Below are 19,977 nucleotides of genomic sequence, written 5' to 3'. Positions count from 1 at the left end.
TGCTAAGTCAAAAAGGGCATTTTCACACAGACAAAAGCGGAGAGAATTTAGCACTACCAAATCAGTGCTACCAAAGATACTGAAGGAAGTACTTCAGCCCAAAGAAAAATGACCCCCAGAATGAAGTAGGGAACCAGAAGGGAGAATAAAAAGCAATGGCAAAGGTAAAATTTGTAGGCAAATGTTAAAGCATATTGACTATTTAAACAATAATGTCTTGAAGACAGCATTATATATTTTATTTCTGTGGAAGTAAACATTTACATATTTATATTCTGTGGAAGTACATTTTGTGGAATAAATAACTGGCTTATAGAGGTAAAATATAATATGTGGAATATATAACAGTGGTTATGTATGATGAATATATAACGCTGGTGGAAATGTAGTAGAAAAAGTAAGTGGAGTACATGCAGGATCTTTATTTGGCAAGTGGTAAAAGTACTATTTAAAAAACTACAATAAAATAATGTCCAGAGTAACTATTAAAATAATTACAAGAACAAATAACTTGAAAATTTAAGATTCAAGGGGAAAGGAATTAAAAATGCAATGAATCCCAAACAAATGACAAGAGGGCTAAAGGTACAAAGGATAGAACAAATTGAAAAAAAAGCAAAAGGATAGCTATAAACCATACACACTAGTACTTATATTAAATGTAAGTGGACTAAAAAATCTGATGAAAAGTCAGAAAGTGTTGAATGATGAAAAAAATCAAAACCCAATATATGACATATATAAGAAACCAACTGAGAGAAACCAACAGAAAGGCTGAAATTAAAAGATGGAACAATCTGTTGACATGGTAAATCAAAGGAAAGGAGATGTAAACATTTATCGTACACAGCAGGCTTTGAGGCAAGAATTACTAGAGCTGAAGAGGACATTTTATAATACAGGACATTTGTAGTGTCCTTTTGTAATGAGAAGCTTATTTACTAGGAAGATATAAAAGTTCTAAATTTATATGCACCTAATAACACAGTCTTGAATACATACAGCAAAAATTAAGCCAGAAAGAGAAATAGAATAGCCATCATAATTAGAGATTTTTAACACAGTAACTGATAGAACAACAGAAGAAAAAAAAAAAGCACCTGTTCCACACACACACTAAGGAATTTGAATAACTCAATTCACCAACTTGACCTGATTGACATTGGAACACTATATCCAACGATTGCAGAATGCACATTCTTTCCAAGTACACATGGAACTTTCAGCAAAGTAGACCATATGCTGGCCCATAAGGCAAGTCTCAATAAATTTCAAAGAAATGAAATAACACAAAGTATGTTCTCTGACCACAGTAGAATTAAATTCGAAATCAATGACTGAAAGACAGCAAGAGAGTTCCCAGAATGAGGAACCAATTATATAGGAAGGGCAACATAAGACTAGGACCTACACAAATTAAAAAACAAAACAAAACAAAACAAAACATATGGGCTTATAACGTGCCAGGAACTCTGCTAAGCCCTAACAATCCTATGAGATGGAGACTGATTCCCATTTTACAGATGAAGTTGATGTACACGGAGGTTAAGAAAGTTGCTCCGCGTCACAGCTAGTAAGTGACGGCGCCCGAGTAAGTTAGAGCCCGCGGGGTGGAGCACTGTGCGGGTTGTGCTGTGCAGCCTGCACAAGTGTTCTCCGCTTCTGCGGGGGCGGACCTCGCACTTGGCCGCCCGGCCCCTGCCGGCCACGTCGTCCCTGGGTTGCCAGGTCGGCACAGCTCCGCGGGAGCGAGCGGGGCGGGTCTGGCGAGCAGCAGAAGGCAGCGCCCCGGCCCCCCGGGAGGGCGCAGCGCCTGGCGCCGCAGGAAGCCGGGACCTCGCCCTTGCTGGGGGCGCCGCTCTGACCCGGGCAGCAGGGGGCGCAGGCTCCCCCCGGGGGCTCCGCGGAGGCGAGCGGCGGTGGCGGTGGCGGTGGCGGCCCCAGCCCGGCCCGCGGGAGGCCGTCAGCTCCGCTCGCCGCGCGCTTCCTTCCTCTTTATCAGACGGGCCGGGGCCGGGGCCGCGGCGCGCGGCGGGGGCACCTCCGGCCTCCTCCCCTCCTTCCGGGGCCGAACGGCCGCTCCAGCCGGGGAGGGGGACACGCTGCGCCCCGAGGTGAGGGCCCCCCTTGGGCTCCGCGCGCCCCAGCCCCTCCGCGCGCCCCCGGGGGGACCGCGACGGCGCAGGTGCGGGTGCGGGTGCGGGTGCGGGTGCGGGGAGGGCGGGCGCCGCCGCCGCGGTGCGTCCCCGGTGCTGGGACCCCGCTCCCCGAGCCCCGCGGGGGGCGGCGGGGGAGGGGGGAGGCGGGAGGGAGGAGGGGGGAGGCGGGAGGGAGGAGGGGGGAGGGGGTCCGCCCCGAGAGCGCCGGAGCCGCCGCGGCGCCGAGACACACCCGGTGGGGGGAGGAGGAGCGGCTCGCGGGAGGGGGGCCGGGGGGGGGCGGGGTCCCTCGGGAGAAGGACCCACAGCCCCGGCGGCGTCTCTCGGTCCCTTCTCCCGCAGTGAGAACGGCCACACCTCCAGTTTTTCAAGTGATCCCTTTCTCTGACTTCCTCGGTCAAATACGGGTAAATAATTTTCGGCGACCAACTTGTGCCACTTAACTGTGTTCAGCTTATGTATGATGTACAGGTAAATCTAAAGAATATATGAATGTGTAAAAAATGTTTCAAATCTTTTAATTTTTAAAAAAGATTTTTATTTACTTATTCATGAGAGACACAGAAAAAGAGGCAGAGGCAGAGACACAGGCAGAGGGAGAAGCAGGCTCCATGCAGGGAGCCCGACGTGGGACTCGATCCCAGGACCCCAGATCACGCCCTGCGCCCAAGGTAGAAACTCCTCCACCGAGCCACCCAGGCGTCCCTTAAATCTCTTAATCTCGTCAGTAATTGAGGCAGGGATGATTTTTACCCCCGTCCCCTTTTTAAGATAAGGAAGTGCAAGCATAGAAAAACTAGGTTCAATCATTTGCCCAAGGCCACTTGCCCAGGAATGTGATAGAGACGCGTCCTGCTATGTCTATGTCGTGGTCGCTGGGCCTGAGTCAGAGCTGTCACCTCCCCTGAGCGGGGAGAGGCCCCAGCGGGGACTCAGCAAGGCTGATTTCTGGGCCCAGCCGTGTGGCTGCCCAGAGCTCCCCAAGTAGACTTTTCCAGCGGCCCCCAGGGTCAGGGCTGTACCTTGCTCAGCCCCAGCCTGAGCCCGTCAGTGGGCGCCCGGGGAGCAGAACTCAGCCCGTTGGGACACTAAGTACCAAGTGCGCTGGCACTTATGTTTCCTCTGAAAGGGGAGGGTCCTGTCTGGTGAGACTCTGGGGCCCTGGGAGCCAGACAGGGGCCTCAGAGATAGATGCGCAGCTCCCTGTCTGCAGAGGTCACTGTAAGCCAGCAAAACCGTCCTGCTGGGGAGAAATGGGCCGCTCCCCATCCATCAGGGGAGGGGCAGGGAAAGAAAAGCCTGGGTACTTGTCTCTCCCTTTCCTTCACTGGAGGCACGTTATGTCAACGGTGTCATGTCCTTCTCTTAAATAGTTCACTGCACAGAAAACCTTCATCTCTACACGTGCTCCAAGACCCCTGTGGTCCTTAGCAGTTGCCTATTTTAATCATTTTTTTTTTTAAGATTTTGTTTATTTATTCATAGAGACACACAGAGAGGGAGAGAGGCAGAGACACAGGCAGAGGGAGAAGCAGGCTCCATGCCTGGAGCCCGAGGCGGGACTCGATCCCGGGACTCCAGGATCACACTCCAGGCTGCAGGCGGAGCTAAACCACTGGCACCACCAGGGCTGCCCTTTAATCATTTTTTAAACTGGACCTAAAGACAAAAGTGCACATAAAGTGGAGCCCAACTCACTGGTGCTTAGTATTGATGTGATTATCAAGAGAGCCTTTTTTGTTTTTTGAAAGAAAAATTCTGCAAGGCTCTAAAGATACCTTTCAACTTGGCATTCTGAGCCAACTTGCATTCTCAGACGCTTCTCAGAACGCACGGCGACAGCAAGCTGGAAATCCTCCAGCACCCTCGGCTCATCCGTGAGTGAACTCAGGATGAGTGACTTGCCCACGGCCCCTTAATTAGTTGCAGTATGGGGGCCCCTAGGACAGTGTTCTTGGGACTAGACAATGCCATGGCCACCGGGTAGGGTGGACTCGCATCTTGATCCCCTCTGCTTGGCTCCCAGGAGTTCTCTGACTTCACAAGACATGGGTTTAACAAATGATCCTTGGGATCCAGAATCTTTTTCTCCTGTTAAAACACACTTAACTATATCAGATGCTCCATTCATTAAAAAAAATACCATGAGTGCCTCCTGGGTACAAGGCACCGACTGATTATGAATAAATGGAGACACGTGATTTTTGCCTTCCAGGAGCTTCCAGGATCACAAGGGAGCAAAGACATAAACACAAATAACCAGGCAATAAAAGCAGGTGAGAAATGATTCGCAAGAGACTTAAAAGCGCTGTTCATTCCTTCACTCATGCATATTTATGGAGCCTACCTTGAGATGACTTGAAAGGGAAAATTGCTTTTCACTGGGAAAATCAATAGGATATCAAGGAGAATAATTTCATAAAAGGTTTTTAACTGTTTAAGTGATTGTCAAAGTAGTTCTGCCCACTGTAGAAATTTTGGAAAGTACAGAAAAAAGTAAAAGAAGCATATACACAAATTTCCCCCAAATTCACCACCAGAGGCAATCCGTTCATGGTGTGTTTTCCCACCTATCGGCTAGGATTTTTTTTTTTCCTTTAAGAATTTTACAACTTACTTTCCATTACAAATCTATCCTATCTTAAGCATTTCCCGCATCATCTGGAACTCTCGATTATTAGAAGGCTATTTGCCCAACGCTTTTCATCACATGGACGCATCATAATGGACTCACTGATTCCCCGGCTCTCTGTTGGGTGTTTAGGTTGTTTCCAGCTTTCTGTTATCCCACATTTACATCGCAGTGGGTATCTCTGCGTGTACGTCTTTGACCGAATTTCAACTTTCATGTTCGGAGAAAATAATCAGAAGTGTGAAGCAGAAGTATGAACCTCTTAAGAGAATTGGCATGTATCACCAAGTTATTTGCTGGAGAGTTTCTAAGGAAATGGTTCAAAAAAAAAATACACAGGGACAGACAGTAGGCACATTTTTCAGGCTTTTGATAAATACCAAGTGGTTTGCCAGAAACCTCTCACCGGTTTACCCCCCTCCCCTAGCACCCAGGCGGATGCCATCTCCCCATGCTCCAGCTAGCAGGGAGCAGTGTCTTTGCTGACTTAATGGCATCTTATTGCTGTTCACCTTCTTTTGGCCTTTAGACAGACGGAGCATCCTTTTCTTCCCTCCTCCAAGTGTTCTCTGGCCACTTCTATTTGCTTTTTATTAAGTCCATTGCCTCTTTATCCATGAGCATCTTTGTGTGTGTGAATGTGTGTGTGTGTGTGTTTATTGATTTATGTGGGTTCTTCATAAATTAAGGGTTCTAACCATCTGTCTGTGGTATTTTCTGCAAACATTCTTTCCAGTTGTTTGTCTTTTAATTTTGCTTGTATTTTTTAATCACACCGGAATTTTTTGTTTTTTTGTAGCATGGATCTGTCAAACATTTCCTCTGTGGTTTCTTCCACGGCTTTGAAGCTTAGAAAGCCCTTCCCCATGTACAGAGCAGTTGAGGAAGGGAGTTCCCAGGTGAGGGATACAATGGGGCCTTGGCCCGGAGGCCAGAGGCGATGATGCCACAGTGGGTGCCTGGACTGGACTCGTAGTTTGGAGCCGGATCAGGGAGCGTTTTTGAGGCTGAGCTGTAGCGTGACAGGGGAGCTACCAATGCTTTCCATGCTGAGAGAAGATGTAGGGGACTGGGACCAATAGGAACCTATTCTGGAAAGCTCTTATGGGAATCCAAAGTTCATAGCTCAATGACACGTGAGAACTCTCTCCTCTTTCTTGTGAGTCTGCAGCCATTTGGGGCTTTGAGGTGATGTTTCTGCTCTGATCCTGGAAGGATCTCCCAGGGCCGCAGGTTTCCCTCTTATTTCACAGCGGAGGAATTCCTGCTGTTGGCCCACCACTTTGTGACACCTTCGCTCTCCCCCACCCGGGGCCCATCCTCCCGGACCGTGGACCTTGGGAGTAGGCCTTCACTTCTCTGCCTTTAATGTAAAAGGTTGTTGCAACAACCGATTCTGCTAGAGAAACCACACTGGAGCAATTTGTAAAATCTCTGGGAAGGAGTCCTTCTGGGTGGCCGGATTTTTGGTGAGTAAAAAGCTTACTCCTTAGAGGACTGTATTGTAGTTTCTGATTAGACACCCTGCAGAAATGTAGTTTACCTCTTGGCCCTTTAGTTCATTCCTTTGACAAGACTGTCCAATACAGTCTTGAATGAGGAATCCTTAAAGATGTAAAGATGGCCCGGAATCCCCGGCCCCCAACGCAAACATTTCCCTTTCTTTCCATCCTGCCTTCCATGGCGTGTGCACGCGTGGGACGGAGACCACTGTACAGGCTCTCCCTTAGTACAGACCAGAACTTGGTCATAGGTGTTTAGATTTTATACAGTGCATGTAAAATGATCATTTTTAATCATTTTGTATTGAAATGGGGGTGTACATACAGACTAGTAACAAATGTACAGCTTGATGAAACTCTGCAAACTAAATACACCCATGTTCTGAACTAAACAGCCCCCAAATCAAGAAGTAGACCATTATCAGCCCCTAGGGGCCCCCTCCTGACAGGCTGCAGTTGCTCACCTCCCCCTCTCAAAGGGAACCACTATCCTGATAGCATCAATTAATTTTCAGTGTTTTGTTTTTTTTTTTAAAGTCTTATTAAGGGTGCCTGGGTGGCTCAGTTGGTTAAGCATCTGCCCTCAGCTCAGGTCATGATCCTAGGCGCCTGGAATGGAGCCCCTCATTGGGCTCCCTGCTCAGTGTAGGGTGGGGGGGGGTCTGCTTCTCCCTCTCCCTCTGCCACTCCACTCCTTGCGTTCTCTCTCTTTGTCAAATAAATAAATAAAATCTTGCCCCCCCCAATAAAGGTCTTATTTGCTTATTTATTTATTTAAATAATCTCTACACTGGATGTGGGGCTCAAACTCACAAGCCTGAGATCAAGAGTCATGTGCTCCCCAGACTGAGCCGGCCAGGCACCTCAATTTTGAGTGTTTTTGACCTCTGTATCAATAAAATCACCAAGAATGTCCTCTGCTCTCTGGCTTCTTTTGCTCAACATTGTGACATTCACCCACACTGTTGGGCATCGCATGGAGCTCGTTCACGTTCCTTGCTGCGTGGCGTTCCAGTGCATGGGGCGTCGCTTATCCACTGCTGTGGAACAAGTTACCACTAAACCTAGTCACTTAAAATGACAACATTTGTTTATTTATTTTAGTTCTTTTTTTTTTTTTTTTTTTTTTTTTTTTTTTTTTTTTTGTGATCCAAGCATTTCATGGAGGGGCTTTGGGGGCAAAGTCAAGGGCCAAGAAGATGATGAGATCCAATGTCCTAGGCCCGGCCGGGATCTCCACAGCTTCATAGACACCCTAGCACAACACTTACTCTCTCATGTTTCTGTGGGTTAAAAATCTCAGAAGCAGCTCAGTTGGACGATTCTACCTCAGAGTCTTGTCTTGTCTTTTTTCTTTTCTTTTCTTTTCTTTTTTCTTTTCTTTTCTTTTCTTTTCTTTTCTTTTCTTTTCTTTTCTTTTCTTTTCTTTTCTTTTCTTTTCTTTCTCTTCTTTTTTTTAGATTTATTTATTTATTTATTCATGGGAGACACACAGACACAGGCAGAGGGAGAAGCAAGCTCCCCGCAGGGTCCCAGGACCCCGGGATCACTCCCTGAGCCGAAGGTAGATGCTCAACCACTGGGCCACCGAGGCGCCCCTACCTCAGAGTCTTTCATGAGCTTCACTTGAGACGTCGGGCAGGGCCACGTCATCTGAGAGCGTGACTGGGGCTCCGGGGCCTCCATTCCCAAGATGCGCGCTCGTGTGGCTGTTGGTGGCGGGAGGCCTCAGCACCTCTCCACACGGGCCTCTCTGTCATGCTGCTTGCGTTTCCTCACGACGTGGTGGCTGGCGTCCCCCCCCCCTTAAGCTGCTTCCAGCTCTTGCTCCACTGCTCCCCCCGGAGTGAGTGACCGAGGGACCGAGCTGTGGAGGCTGCAGCAGGTCTCATGACCTCACCTTGAAAGCCACTGGTGGTCACTCCCGCCAGAACCCACTGGTCACCAAGTCAGTCCTACCCAGTGTGAGAGGGGACTTCAGAAGCGTGTGACTACAGGGAGGCGGGGACCCTCGTGGGGCCTCATGAGAGGGGGTGGGGGTGGCTACCACATATGGACGAGCCATGAAGAATGCCTTCTGTCACACTGTCACGTTATGAATGATCTGCTGTTGCAGTTAATATTGACGCAAACCTCTCTCCGCACACAGCTCCCTAACTCTGCCGAAGGCCTCCTTGGAAATACATCCCTGGGAATGACATTCCCGAATCAAAAGACCTTAAGCTGCTTCCAGCTCTTGCTCCAGTGTCACCCATTGCTTCCAGAAGGATGGTCCCCGTTTTCAGTGCTGGTAGACTGAGTCCACTTCAGCTTTATCTACAAAACGTTGCACACAGAACGTCAAATGATCCTCCGTCATCAAGAAAATGGCAAGTGATGGAGCTCGGTCACTGTTCTGGGCTGTAATACGGTGGTGCCCGGAGGGGCGTCTGTATCATAAAGAACCGGTGACTCTTCTCTAAGAGGCGTGGGATAATAGACCCTCCGGTTAATAGATCCAAACTGGTTTAGAAGTTGCATTTTCTTCCACCTCAAGGAAGGGAAGCAGAGTGAGGTGGGAAGAGCAAGTCGCTTTATGTGCCTCAGTATATCCACCTGTAAAATGGGGATCGTAACACCAAACTCCCAGGATGGTTGTGAAGATTCCAAGGATAACAGACGTAGCATTCCCAGCACCTCCGTAGCAGGCACCCAACAAACGTTGCTTCTCTGGGCCTCTCCCTCTCCCACGGCCTCTTCTTAATTTAGCAAGCGTCACACATTTTACGCTCAGGCTGAAATATGGCCAGTGATATGTCCTTGGTTTCTCCTGGAGAGAGAGAAAAAAAAGGATAATATTCTTTGCCTAATTATAATAGTGATACATGGTCACCAAATAAAAATTTGGAAAGTGTGGGAAAGTACAAAGAAGGAAATAAACATCGCCCACAGTTTCACGCCCCAGATCTGTCCCTGTGAACGTCTGGGTGTGTCTCCTCGGGGGTGTTGGGCCACTTCTTATTCTCAGAATTCTAAGGTGTGGCCCCAGGACCGTGTGACACCTCTGTCGAGGCACCGTCGACATGGAGGATTGCAGGGGTGGGGGGCATGGGAGACATGGGGTCCCAGCTCTGAGGGGGTCCTGGAGGCGGCCAAGGGGAGGCCCACGGGCCTCAAGGCTCGGTCCTCACCACCCACAGAGAGCAAGACTGGGAAGCCTTGGACAACAGGCCTGGGCTTTATTCTCCCCCTTCCCCTGCAAGGCCCTGGACAAACTCGTCCAGACTTGGGGCTCCTCCTGTCTCTGGGCCTCAGTTCCCTTATCTATCAAAGGAGCAGAAGGGCCATGAATTTCGGGACTAACATTGTGTGGCGCCAGAGGCATGTGTGAAGAAAGGGCTGCGATGCTCGCAGGGCCTTACCCAGAGGACATCCTCTTTGTGTCATTTATTATTTATTTAAAGATTTTATTATTTATTTGAGAGAGAGAGAGAGAGAGGGAGACACAGAACGAGCAGGGAGGAGAGGCGGAAGGAGAGGGAGAAGCAGACTCCCCACTGAGCAGAGAGCCTCCCCAAAGGAGGCCTCGATCCCAGGACCCTGAGATCATGACCCGAGCCGGTGGCAGATGCTTAACCCACTGAGCCACCCAGGCGTCCCACATCCTCTTTATTTCCCCGGTGTCCTCACAGCCCTCGCCTTAGAGGAGGATGGACCTCCTACCAGCCTCGGACCGCCTTAGTACCGGGCCAACTCGATCAGCCTCCTCAGCTGCTCTTGGAGTCCTCGAGTCGGGCATGAAGCCCTCTGGGAGCTGTGTGAGTGTTAGAAACTGCACACGAAGAGGCCTCTGAGGCGATACAGCGGACTTGCGGCCCCGCTGGTGGACAGCGATTGCTCAGGTTCAAATCCCAGCTCCACCACCACCGGCTGCGTGAGCTCAGCCAAGTTACTTAACTGCTCTGTGCCTCCCTCACCTCTAAGTTGGGAAAGATGATGGGAATCAGGCGTGGATTAAATGGGTTCATCGGACGTGAGAACCTTAGAACAGCGCTTGACACGCAGCAGGTGCCGGGTGAGCGGTAGGCAGTGTTGCTCTGCTGCTGAAACGCAGGGAGCCCTCGGGAGCGTGCTCTTGAGAACTGTGAACAGATTCCAAAAGTGCAGATGCGTTTGACGTGAAAGTGAAAGTTTCTCTTCCTCCACCTACTCTCACTCTCCAGAAGTAACCACTGTGAGTTCAGTGGGCCACCTTCCAGATCTTTCTCTAGACATACACAATGATCATACGTATCTAGAGTTTTCTTTTAAAAACAACAAATGGTGCATGTTGCCCTGCAACTTGCTTTCTCACTTGCCCTCTTCTTGTGGACAACTACGCCGTCTCCAGTCTCTTCGACTATACAGAACGCAGCAAGGCACATCCTTGTCTAGAGTTTCTTACTCCAAGAGGACTATTCTGAGGGGGAGAGGGTGTGGGGAGAGAGCTGTGCGTCTGCGCCCCTCTGGGAGGACCGAGTCAGAGGCGGTGATGGTCCACGCTTCTCGGCACTGGGTTCTGAGTGGCTGTAACGTGTTGCCCTGGGAGGACGCTCCCGACGCTCCTGAAGCAGGCAAGGGCCTGCCCTGGGGGAGGGGGTATATCTCCTGGCAAAGAAGACACCTCTGCACGCTGCGGGGAGGACACAGAGAACTCAGCTGACCTTGGGGCCCCTTTCTCACCACTTCCTTTCAAAAATTCTGAGTGAAATAAAAATATTTCATAATCTTTATCATGCAAGCTGTCAAATTACAGAAAAAGATGCAAGAATGGTCCAACAGGGGCACCTGGGTGACTCAGTTGATTGAGCGTCTGACTCTAGGTTTCAGCTCAGGTCATGATCTCGGGGTTGTGGGATCAAGCTCAGCGTTGGGCTCTGCGCTCAATGGGGAGTCGGCTTGCGATCCTCTCTCTCCCTCTCCCTCTGCCCCTGCCTCTGCCTGTGCCCTTTCTCCCTCTCTCTCTCAAATGGATAAATAAAGAAAATCTTAAAAAAAAAGGATGTCCAGCATATATCTTTGAACTTGCTATTTGCATATAATAGCTGTTGACACTTGGCCTTCTTTGTTTGCTTATCTATGGTGTTTCTCTGTATCTATATTTCTCTAGATCCGTATGTGCATCTATATCAATATATTTTGCCCGAAACATTTCAAAGGAAGTTGTAAACGTCATGACACATCGTCACTAAATAATCCAATCGTCCTCATCTCCTAAGAATGTGGACCTTCCCCTACACAATTTGATGCCTAAGAAAATTAACTCTTATGTTCTAACGTCATCTAATAATAAACTGATCTTCAAATTTCCCAAGTTTTCCTCCAAATATATATTTATTTATACACACACACACACACACACACACACACACAGTTTTACAAACCGTTGGCTCACCATTCTCTTCCCCCCGGAGCCTGTCAGGTAGAGACACCGAAGTTCCCGCAGCCCCAATGAACTGTGGAAGTGCAGGCCTGGGGCGGGAGGCTGGGGACAGGCATTTTCTTACTACATAGGGATGGGGAGCCAGACAGTGGCCGCCACCTTCTTAGGGTGCCTGGAGCTGGAGTGGCAGTACTTGGCAGACACCGATCTAGGTCCTGAGAGCGGCAGTGGCTGGGGCGGGCTCAGCCAGGGATCCGCAGCACCTGCAGCTGCCCGTGTGGCACTTTGGGGACAGACTGGAAAATGTGTCTCTTGTGGGCACCACTCACATGCCGGTGTGCCTGGCTAGGCAGCCCAGTCAGGTTGGATTTCAGCCCCCGTTCCAGTGACAGCACTTTGTGCAGTGTACAAGCTGGGCAACCACCTGTGGCACCCCTGACCAGGGGGGCTGTGATTTGGCCAGTGACGCAGGGCAGAGAGAGGCTGTGGCCCGAGAGCAGGCAGGGTTAACAGCGGGCTGGCTCTCTGTCACCGGCAAGGACAGTGATGACAGCTGGCGTTTACTGAGCGTTCACTCTGTGCCGGGCCCTGCGCCGAGGGCTGTGTGGATGCTCTAGTGTTTTCTTCCTGCCCCCCATGGAGGAGATGCCAGTATTAGTCTCACTTTAGGGATGAGAAGACAGGCTCAGAGGGGTTCAGTTATTGCTCAAGCTTACACAGCTCAGAAGGGCTGGGTGGGGGCTCCGTCCTGGGTCTTCTGGCTCTTGGGATTGAACCTTAAGAATTGTGCCCCACACCGCAATGTTTAGGGGCCTGGGAACCTAATTCGGGGAATGCCAGGGCTTTGGGGATTCCGTGGAGGAGGTCTGAGGTGGGGGCTGAGCTATTGGTTCGTCGACCTCACCCTGGGGGCACCCCATGTGCCCCCCATCCCGTCCCATTAAGAACCACTGGGTGGCAAGAGCATGTGGAAATCCAGGGCCCCTGTCGTCTCTCAGCCACTGTCACTGTCGGGGGCTGCTTGCTGGCCTAAGTCCCCAGGGCAGGAATTGAGTCATGTGAAGGCTAAGGCGGGGGGTGGGGGGGGGTGTCGGGAAGCCTTTGAGAATTTGTGACTCAGGCCACACAGGGGCCCGGTCTTGTCACTCCCTGTCCCTGCAGCATCAGACGCAGGGTATGGCAGGCAGGGAGGAGGTGTGGTTGGGTGCGGCCCATGTGGGCACCCAGCCATCCCATCACCCTGGCTCGCCCTGGGCTCCCCCTACCCTGGCCGTGGCCGTCCGCGTGGGCCTGGAGGGGCAGCAGGAGTCGGCAGCTGAGTCAGGGATCCTGGAGCCTCCAGCTCATGTTCCCTAAAGAAGTAGGGGAGTGCGGTCTGCGAGCAGATCCTGAGGCCCCCCGCAGGCCCTCCTTGAGACAATGGGCCAGTTCCTGGGCACCCCTGCCCAGACGACGGCTCATGTTCTGCGGGCTCAGACTGGCACTCCCTGCTGGCAGGAGCCGTGGTTAACTTTGACAAATTCCCTGAATGTTTGGATGGGGGATCAGAAGGGCCGGGACACTGGCCGGGTCACCTCCGTCCGGGACAGACGTTCAGCTGCAGCCCGCATCAGAGCTCGGGGCTGGAGAAGTTGTTAGAGAAGGTCGTGTCTGGGCCAGGCCGGCTTCCAGAAAAATCAGGCAGTGGACCAAAAAGACACTTAGGCCGTGCCTCCTTCTGGCTTGTTTGTTTGGAGGGTGAGGCACTTTGCAGAAAGTCTTGGCTGTGGCCCCCAGCTGCGGAGGTGAGGAGGTGAGGGGGGTGGCCGGGGGGGGAAGGGAGCACTGCGGGTGTCAGATCGAGCCACGGGTCTGTGCGGAGATGGGGCCCCCAGGCTCCCAGAGAGGAAACTGAGGCTTGGGGTGGCCAGCGGTGAGCCCAGGGTCACACCGTTGGAGGCGAGGTACCAGTGACGGACACCGTCTTTCCGGGCCACCTGCCGTCCCTCCTCCTGGGGACAGAGCCCGTGCTTTCCCTGCCCCATGCTCAGCGGGGGGGCGCTGTCCCCATCCTCCTTGCAGTCAGGCACCTGCAGTCCCTTCCTGACTGCCAGTCTGGGAGGCCCACGTGACTTCAGCCCCCCCACCCCCGGCTCCCTCAGTTGCCGAGGCCCAGCCCCAGAGCAGCCCCTGGCCCGTGCTACTCCCTGCCCACTCCTGCCCCGGCTTCCCACCCCCTCGGCGCAGGCCCCCCCACCCCAGGCCACTGCCAATGATAAAGAGGAAAACAATGCCGGGGTGCCCGGGTGGCTCTGTCAGTCCAGCGTCCGACTCTTGGTTTCGGCTCAGGTCACGATCTCAGGGTGCTGAGATCGAGCCCCGCGTCGGGCTCTGTGCTGTACGTGGAGCCTGCTTAGGATTGATTCTCTCTCTCCCTCTGCCCCTCCCTCCCAAACAAAAACAAATGAGGAAAAGGAACCGAAGAAAAATAATGCCTCCCATTTACTGGGACTGTACCAGGCACTGCGCTCAGTGCTTACGAGCACCCCTGGGCCCTCCCACAACTGCACGGGTGGGGACACTGTCTCCTACTGCAGCCCAGGGGGTGGGGAGCTGGTGCTTCGGGAGAACGTGGAGGACCGGGGAGGGGGGGCTCTGATGGTTGGTCAAGAAGCGCCCTCCACCCATCCAAAGGAAAAGAAATTCAAGTTGTGTGTGTGTGTGTGTGTGTGTGAATGAGTGTGTGTGTGTGTGTGTGTGTGTGTGTGTGTGACTATGTCTTGTAGGAGGCCCAGCTCCCAGGCCCCAGGAGGGGACAGTGGGGGGCAGGAAGTGAGACCCGGCTCCCTGCAGTGACTGTGACTCTGGGTGGTCTGCAGGAGCCCAGCGCAGCATCCCGACAGCGGCGGTCCCTCCCTCGCTGCCCAGGGGCCCAGGTTGTGGAAGCTTCTATGGGAAGGGACTCTTCTTGGGGTGGTTCCAGAGCTCTACCTCGTTGTGTGTGCTTTTCCCCCAGCATGGCTCTCTTTCCATGTGCGTGCTTGTGCTTTGTGTGTGTGTGTGCTTGTATGCATGCATGTGTGCACATACGTGCACATGCTACATACATGTGTGCATGTGCACAGACACACGTGCATTCTTACCCACCTTTCTCCGACCGCCTGCGTCTCCCCTGACTCGGTCTCCTAGACTTTCCGGAGTCGTCCTCGTTAGCAGCCTGTGTGACTCCTCGTGTGAGGGGATTTAGTGCCTCTCGTAAAACTCCACTTCACCTTGTTTTCTTTTCTCCTCTCTCTCCCTCTCTCTTTCTCTCTCTTGGCCCCTTGGCTACATAGGCTGTGTTTGGCAAGATATATAAAATAAATACATTCACTGTGCGGGAGGAAATGACCTTCAGGTTTGGGGGCCTTTTTAATGGGGCCTGAGCGCTGCTGACAGCTCCACGCTTCCCCTGGTTCACCCCTTCCTGATCTGAGTGCCTGGGCCCCCCGCGCTGGATCCCGGCGCTTCGGGCCTCGCAAAGGCCCTCGGTTGCTCATCCGGCTTCACCCTGCCTCACCTCTGCCTGTGGACTTCCGCTGGCTGTGGGTTTTTTTCTTTATGCTAACAGAAGAAATGCGTGTTTGCCTCTAACACCATACGCAGTCTAGACATGACGATCCTCCTCTCTTCTCGTCCGCATCTGGCCCCCCGAGAGGGAACCGAGTGACTGGCACCGTCCTGGAGCAGCTGTCCATTTCTCATGCCCCTTTCTAGAACGTAGGGCTGCTGTTGGAATCTCTATACCACAACCAGAGGCCTGCCCTTCACAAAGATTGAACGAGGGAGTGAATGAATGAATGAATGAATGAAGAGAAGGAAGCTGTGCTGGGCGGTCTGTTCCCAAGCAGGCAGTTGATCCCAGAAGATGTGGCTTCAGCCATCCCAGAGCTGGAGGATCCTGCTTGGGGATGTGGTCCCACCCCTTCCTCCCGTGTGACCTCGGGCAGGTGTCTTTACCTTCTGGAGCTTCAGCTTGTCCGTTTGCAAACTGGGGCTATCGCCTGCCTGGCGTGAATCCACCCAGAAGGGCAAGCGATGGGTGGGAGGGAGGGGAGAGCATGGGGCGTCTCTGAGAATGAGCGCCAAGTGGGGAAACCAAGTGAGGGCCCAGGGATACAGGATGGTGATGCTTATCAGTTGAATGCTCCCCTTTATTTATCCAGATGAGGAGAAAAAAATGTGGAGGTCACCCAACCAGCGGTGGTTGCCAGGAGCTTCTTTAGCTTTATTTACGGTGTTTTATTATTATTTTTTATAACAGAGGGGTAGTGGGGTCCTATTTTTCTATTGAAAATATACATATAAGTAAAATAACATTAATAAGAGTCTCCATGTATTGAGCTCTGTAGCAGGCCGTGGGGATTATGGTGATGCCCATTTTACAGATGAGGAAGACAAAGCCTGAGAGGTGAGTGGCCCAGCTTCCGGGCCAAGAAAGGCTGCCACAGACGGCTGACCCCCATGGGGACTTGCGCATCCTTAAATGGACATAGGTCATAGCAGCCACTGGGTGGCTGGCACACCAGGGCAGGGATCCAGAGCAATATCCTTGCACAAGGGGAGAAACAACACAAAGAATGCGTTCATGGCGACAGAACTTACCACGTCGTGTCAAAGGACAAGATATTTGGTGTCAGAAAGATGTGGATTTGTGTCCCAGCTGGCGCCACTTCCTGGCTAACTGACCTCAAGCAAGTCCCTCTATCTCTCTGGGCCTCAGTTTGCTCATCTTTGAAAGGGGCGAGAAACTACCTACCTTACAGGCTTGTGTGGCTTGAGCATGTTGTGGACGGAAACAGTGGGTAAACTGTAAAGTGCTGCTTATTTGTTCCTGAAATGAGCCTTTGTAACATACCTGCTCTCCTGCTAGGCCCATCTCTAGGGCCTGAGGTAGTAGCAGCAAGCATGACAGACAAAGTCTTGGTCCCCGGAGGTGACTTTCCAGTGGTCAGAGCTGGACAGTCAACCAGGAAACCACTGAGACAGTCTGGAGGGTGGTGGTGAGGGCGAGGCGGTGGGACACTGATGTGGCCGGGCCAGGGAAGTCCTCTCTGGGGAGATGACATCTGGACAGGGCACATGTCCTAACTAGAGGGACAGCCCCGGGGAAGGGAATTGCTGGTGTGGCTAAGGGACAAAAGGGAAGCCAGGGTGCCAGGGTGGAGCAGGGGTGGGAGGTCAGGCCAAAGTGTGCGGGGCATGAGGTGTCAAGACACAGGGAAGATGGCAGGTGGCTTCCCAGGCCCATGATGTGACTCGTGGTCCCTGCCTGTGTACGAAGTCTCAAGAGGCGAGTGTGTGCTTGAGAACATATGTCCTTGAAACATAGAGAGGCTCCCCACGTGGATGGGCAGGCAAGAAGGCAGGAGGGGTCCCGGGCAGGGCGCCTCAGGGGCGGGTTGAGGCACCTGCTCATGCCTCTGGCCCGACAGGAAGATGAGGGTTAGCAGGCAGGAACAGGGTATGGGAGGAAAGCAGAGGGCAGAAGGGGGCAACAGGAGCCCCGAGGCCTACAGGTCCAGGGAGGTGTGGGCAGGTCCGGCAGGTGCCTTGAGCTGGACCCGCACAGGCTCAGGGACACATTTCCAGAAGGGCTCTTGAGGCCGCCCCCAGCGCCCAGGCAGGGGTTGGCCTGGTGAACCCAGAGGTCCTGCACCCTCAAAAAAACCCCAAATGTCCAATGACCATCATGAGCCTTAGTGAGATGGGTCTTTCTAGAAATGTCTTTTTCTCCCCACTACAATTGGTTTGGTTGAAGGCATTTTCCCTTTTCAGCTCCCCCGGTAGTTGGCTTCGTGCTTATGATAACTGGCTGCAGTGAGTACCCGTCTCCCCGTCTTTCTGGCTGTGCAGCATCGGGCAAGTCGCACAACCTCTCTGTGCCTCTGTTTCCCCGGCTGAAAGCAGAGGCGAGCCAAAGGCGGGGCAGCTGGACGAGGTCCGTGACCACGGCGATGACCGGTGCTCGGTGCACGGACGGGGGCCTTTTCCCGGGAGGCTGGAGCCTGCCTTCCCGTGGCCAGCACGGCTCGGGCGACAGGAGACTCGTGCTGGCCACAGGAAGCCGCAGCTCCAGGTGCCCGCCTTGGTCACAGTGTGGGGAGGAAGGGGAGTCTGGGGGGGGGCAAGAGATGGGCCCTCGTGGGGGCCCAAAGGACAGCCACCCCAGAGCTCAGACTGGCTCGGTGACAGCGACACCGCAAGCTCCAGGACGCTCCTGTGGCCAGCCCCCACCTCCCGCCCCTGCAGACGGCCTCACTGCTCCAGGCAGCGACAGCATCTGCTGGGAGCGGGTCAGAAATGCAGATTCCCAGGCCGCACCGCAGTCCTGCAGGAGGGGACCTGCCTTCACACGAGGGCCGCAGGTCATTCGCGAGCCAAGGCTGAGCAGCGCTGGCCCCGGGGACAGGCAGGACGACGTCCAGCACAGCCTTGTCTGTGGCAGGTGTCCCTCCCTGGGACGGGACGAGGGGGGAGGGGAAACGGGGAGGGTGGGCCTGGCTGGCGGCAGGAAGGGGCACGAGGACAGTGTTGGGACAGTTGGTGGAGGGGACGTGGACCGTAAGTCAGGGAACAGTGTTGCCGTGTCAACTCTCCTGAAAGACAACGTCCTCGTTCTCCGGAGGCACCGGGACATTTAGGGTGAAGGGGCCGGATGAGCCAAAAATAAAGCACGTGGGTACGTGGAGAGACAGCACAGGTAGCAAAATGTTCATAATTGGTGAATCCGGGTAACAGGGACATGGGGGTTTATTATGTTTTTCTCGTCACCTTTATGAGGGCTTCATTTCTTTTTTTCCAAATTTAAAGTAATATAGGAGGGGCCTGGGTGGTCAAGCCTCTGCCTTCGGCTCAGGTCGGGACTCTGGGGTCCTGGGAGCGAGCCCCACGTCCCGCTCCCTGCTCCACGGGGAGCCTGCTTCTCCTTCTCCCTCTGCCTGCCGCTCCCCCTGCTTCTCCTCTTTCTCTCTTTCTGTGTCAAATAAATAAATAAAATCTTAAAAAAAGTTTAAAGTGAGAATACTAAAAAATTCAGCACAACACATTTGTGCCAATTTAAGGCAATACTCATTTAATGAGGACGAGAGAGAACCAGCCAGAGGGGCGAAGTGAGCGAGAGGTGGGCCTTGCTGGCTGGGCCACTGGTGGCTCAGGAGGACGACGGGTGTGACTCTGGGGGACCTGGCCCCCTGAGCCCTCTCCTCATCTGCGGAGCTGGGAGCAGAAGCACCCCTCCGTCGGCCTTGCTGCGAGGCCTGAGGCTCCAGGGTTTGAAGGACCCATGGCCCAGCACTGGGCCCGTAGTGAGGACTTGGCACACGGGGCTGTCCCAGTGCTGGGTCCTCCCGACCCGGGATCACAGACTCTCAGGGAGGAAAGGACTCTGGACAGGTCCACCCCTTGATCGTGCGACTGAATCAGCTCTACGGTGTCCTGGGGCCAGGGCCCAGCCTCAGCTTGACCTTCTCCAAAGACAGGACACTCCATGCCAAGGCAGGTCATCCCAATTTAGGGTGATCTATGGGCCATTCTTTTTTTTTTTCTTTTTTAACTCCTTTTTAACAAATGGAGGTATCATTGACATACCCCACAACGTTAGTTTCAGGTGTACAACTCAATGATTTGAAATTTGTAGACATTGCAGATGATTTCCTTAGTAAGTGTCATTAACATCTGTCACCACACATGGCTATGATTATCTTCCTGGAAGGAGAACTTTCAAGATCTAGTCTCTTGGCAACTTTCAAATATGCAGTACAGTAGTAGTAACGACAGTCGCCAGGCCGTACATTACAGCCCCATGATTTGTTTATTTTATAACTGGAAGTTTGTACCTTTTTTTTAATAAATTAATTTTTTATTGGTGTTCAATAAGTTTGTACCTTTTGGCCCCCTTTCACCCATTTCACCCACTCCTACCTCCACCTCTGGCATCGCCAATCTGTTCTCCGTATGTTTGAGTTTGGTTGTTGTTTTGGGAGGGTTTTTCTTTTTTTTTTTTGCCTTTTTCTTTTTCTTTTTCTTTTCTTTTCTTTTCTTTCTTTCTTTCTTTCTTTCTTTCTTTCTTTCTTTCTTTTTTTTTGATTCTACATATAAGAGAGATCACACAGCATTTGTCTTTTTCTGACTGCTTTACTTCACTTCACCTAATGCCCTCAAAGTCCATCCATGTTGCTGCAAATGGCAAGCTTTCCCTCCTTGTTACGGCTGAATAATATTCCCTTGTATAGATCGATCACATCTTCTTTATCCATTCATCCG

The 19,977-nt window shown here is 52.3% G+C and overlaps 1 long non-coding RNA gene across 6 annotated transcripts; it reads left to right on the top strand.

Moving 5' to 3' along the window:
- The first annotated feature begins 1,946 nt into the window (after positions 1 to 1,946).
- On the top strand, positions 1,947 to 11,042 carry LOC140634183 (uncharacterized). Of its 6 annotated transcripts, none has more exons than XR_012031701.1 (6): positions 1,953 to 2,114; positions 2,502 to 2,630; positions 2,718 to 2,830; positions 4,375 to 4,435; positions 5,591 to 5,690; positions 8,443 to 11,042. It is a non-coding gene; the product is annotated as an uncharacterized lncRNA (long non-coding RNA). The 6 variants fall into 6 exon arrangements; XR_012031703.1 differs by having other exon boundaries at positions 1,954 to 2,114; positions 2,502 to 2,566; XR_012031700.1 differs by having other exon boundaries at positions 1,947 to 2,185; positions 2,502 to 2,830.
- The last annotated feature ends 8,935 nt before the right edge of the window (positions 11,043 to 19,977 follow it).

Source organism: Canis lupus, chromosome 5, assembly GCF_048164855.1.
Source record: "Canis lupus baileyi chromosome 5, mCanLup2.hap1, whole genome shotgun sequence".
Lineage (NCBI taxonomy): Eukaryota > Metazoa > Chordata > Mammalia > Carnivora > Canidae > Canis > Canis lupus.
The sequence above is the reverse complement of the archived record's forward strand: the minus strand, read 5'-3'. Positions and strand labels throughout refer to the sequence as shown.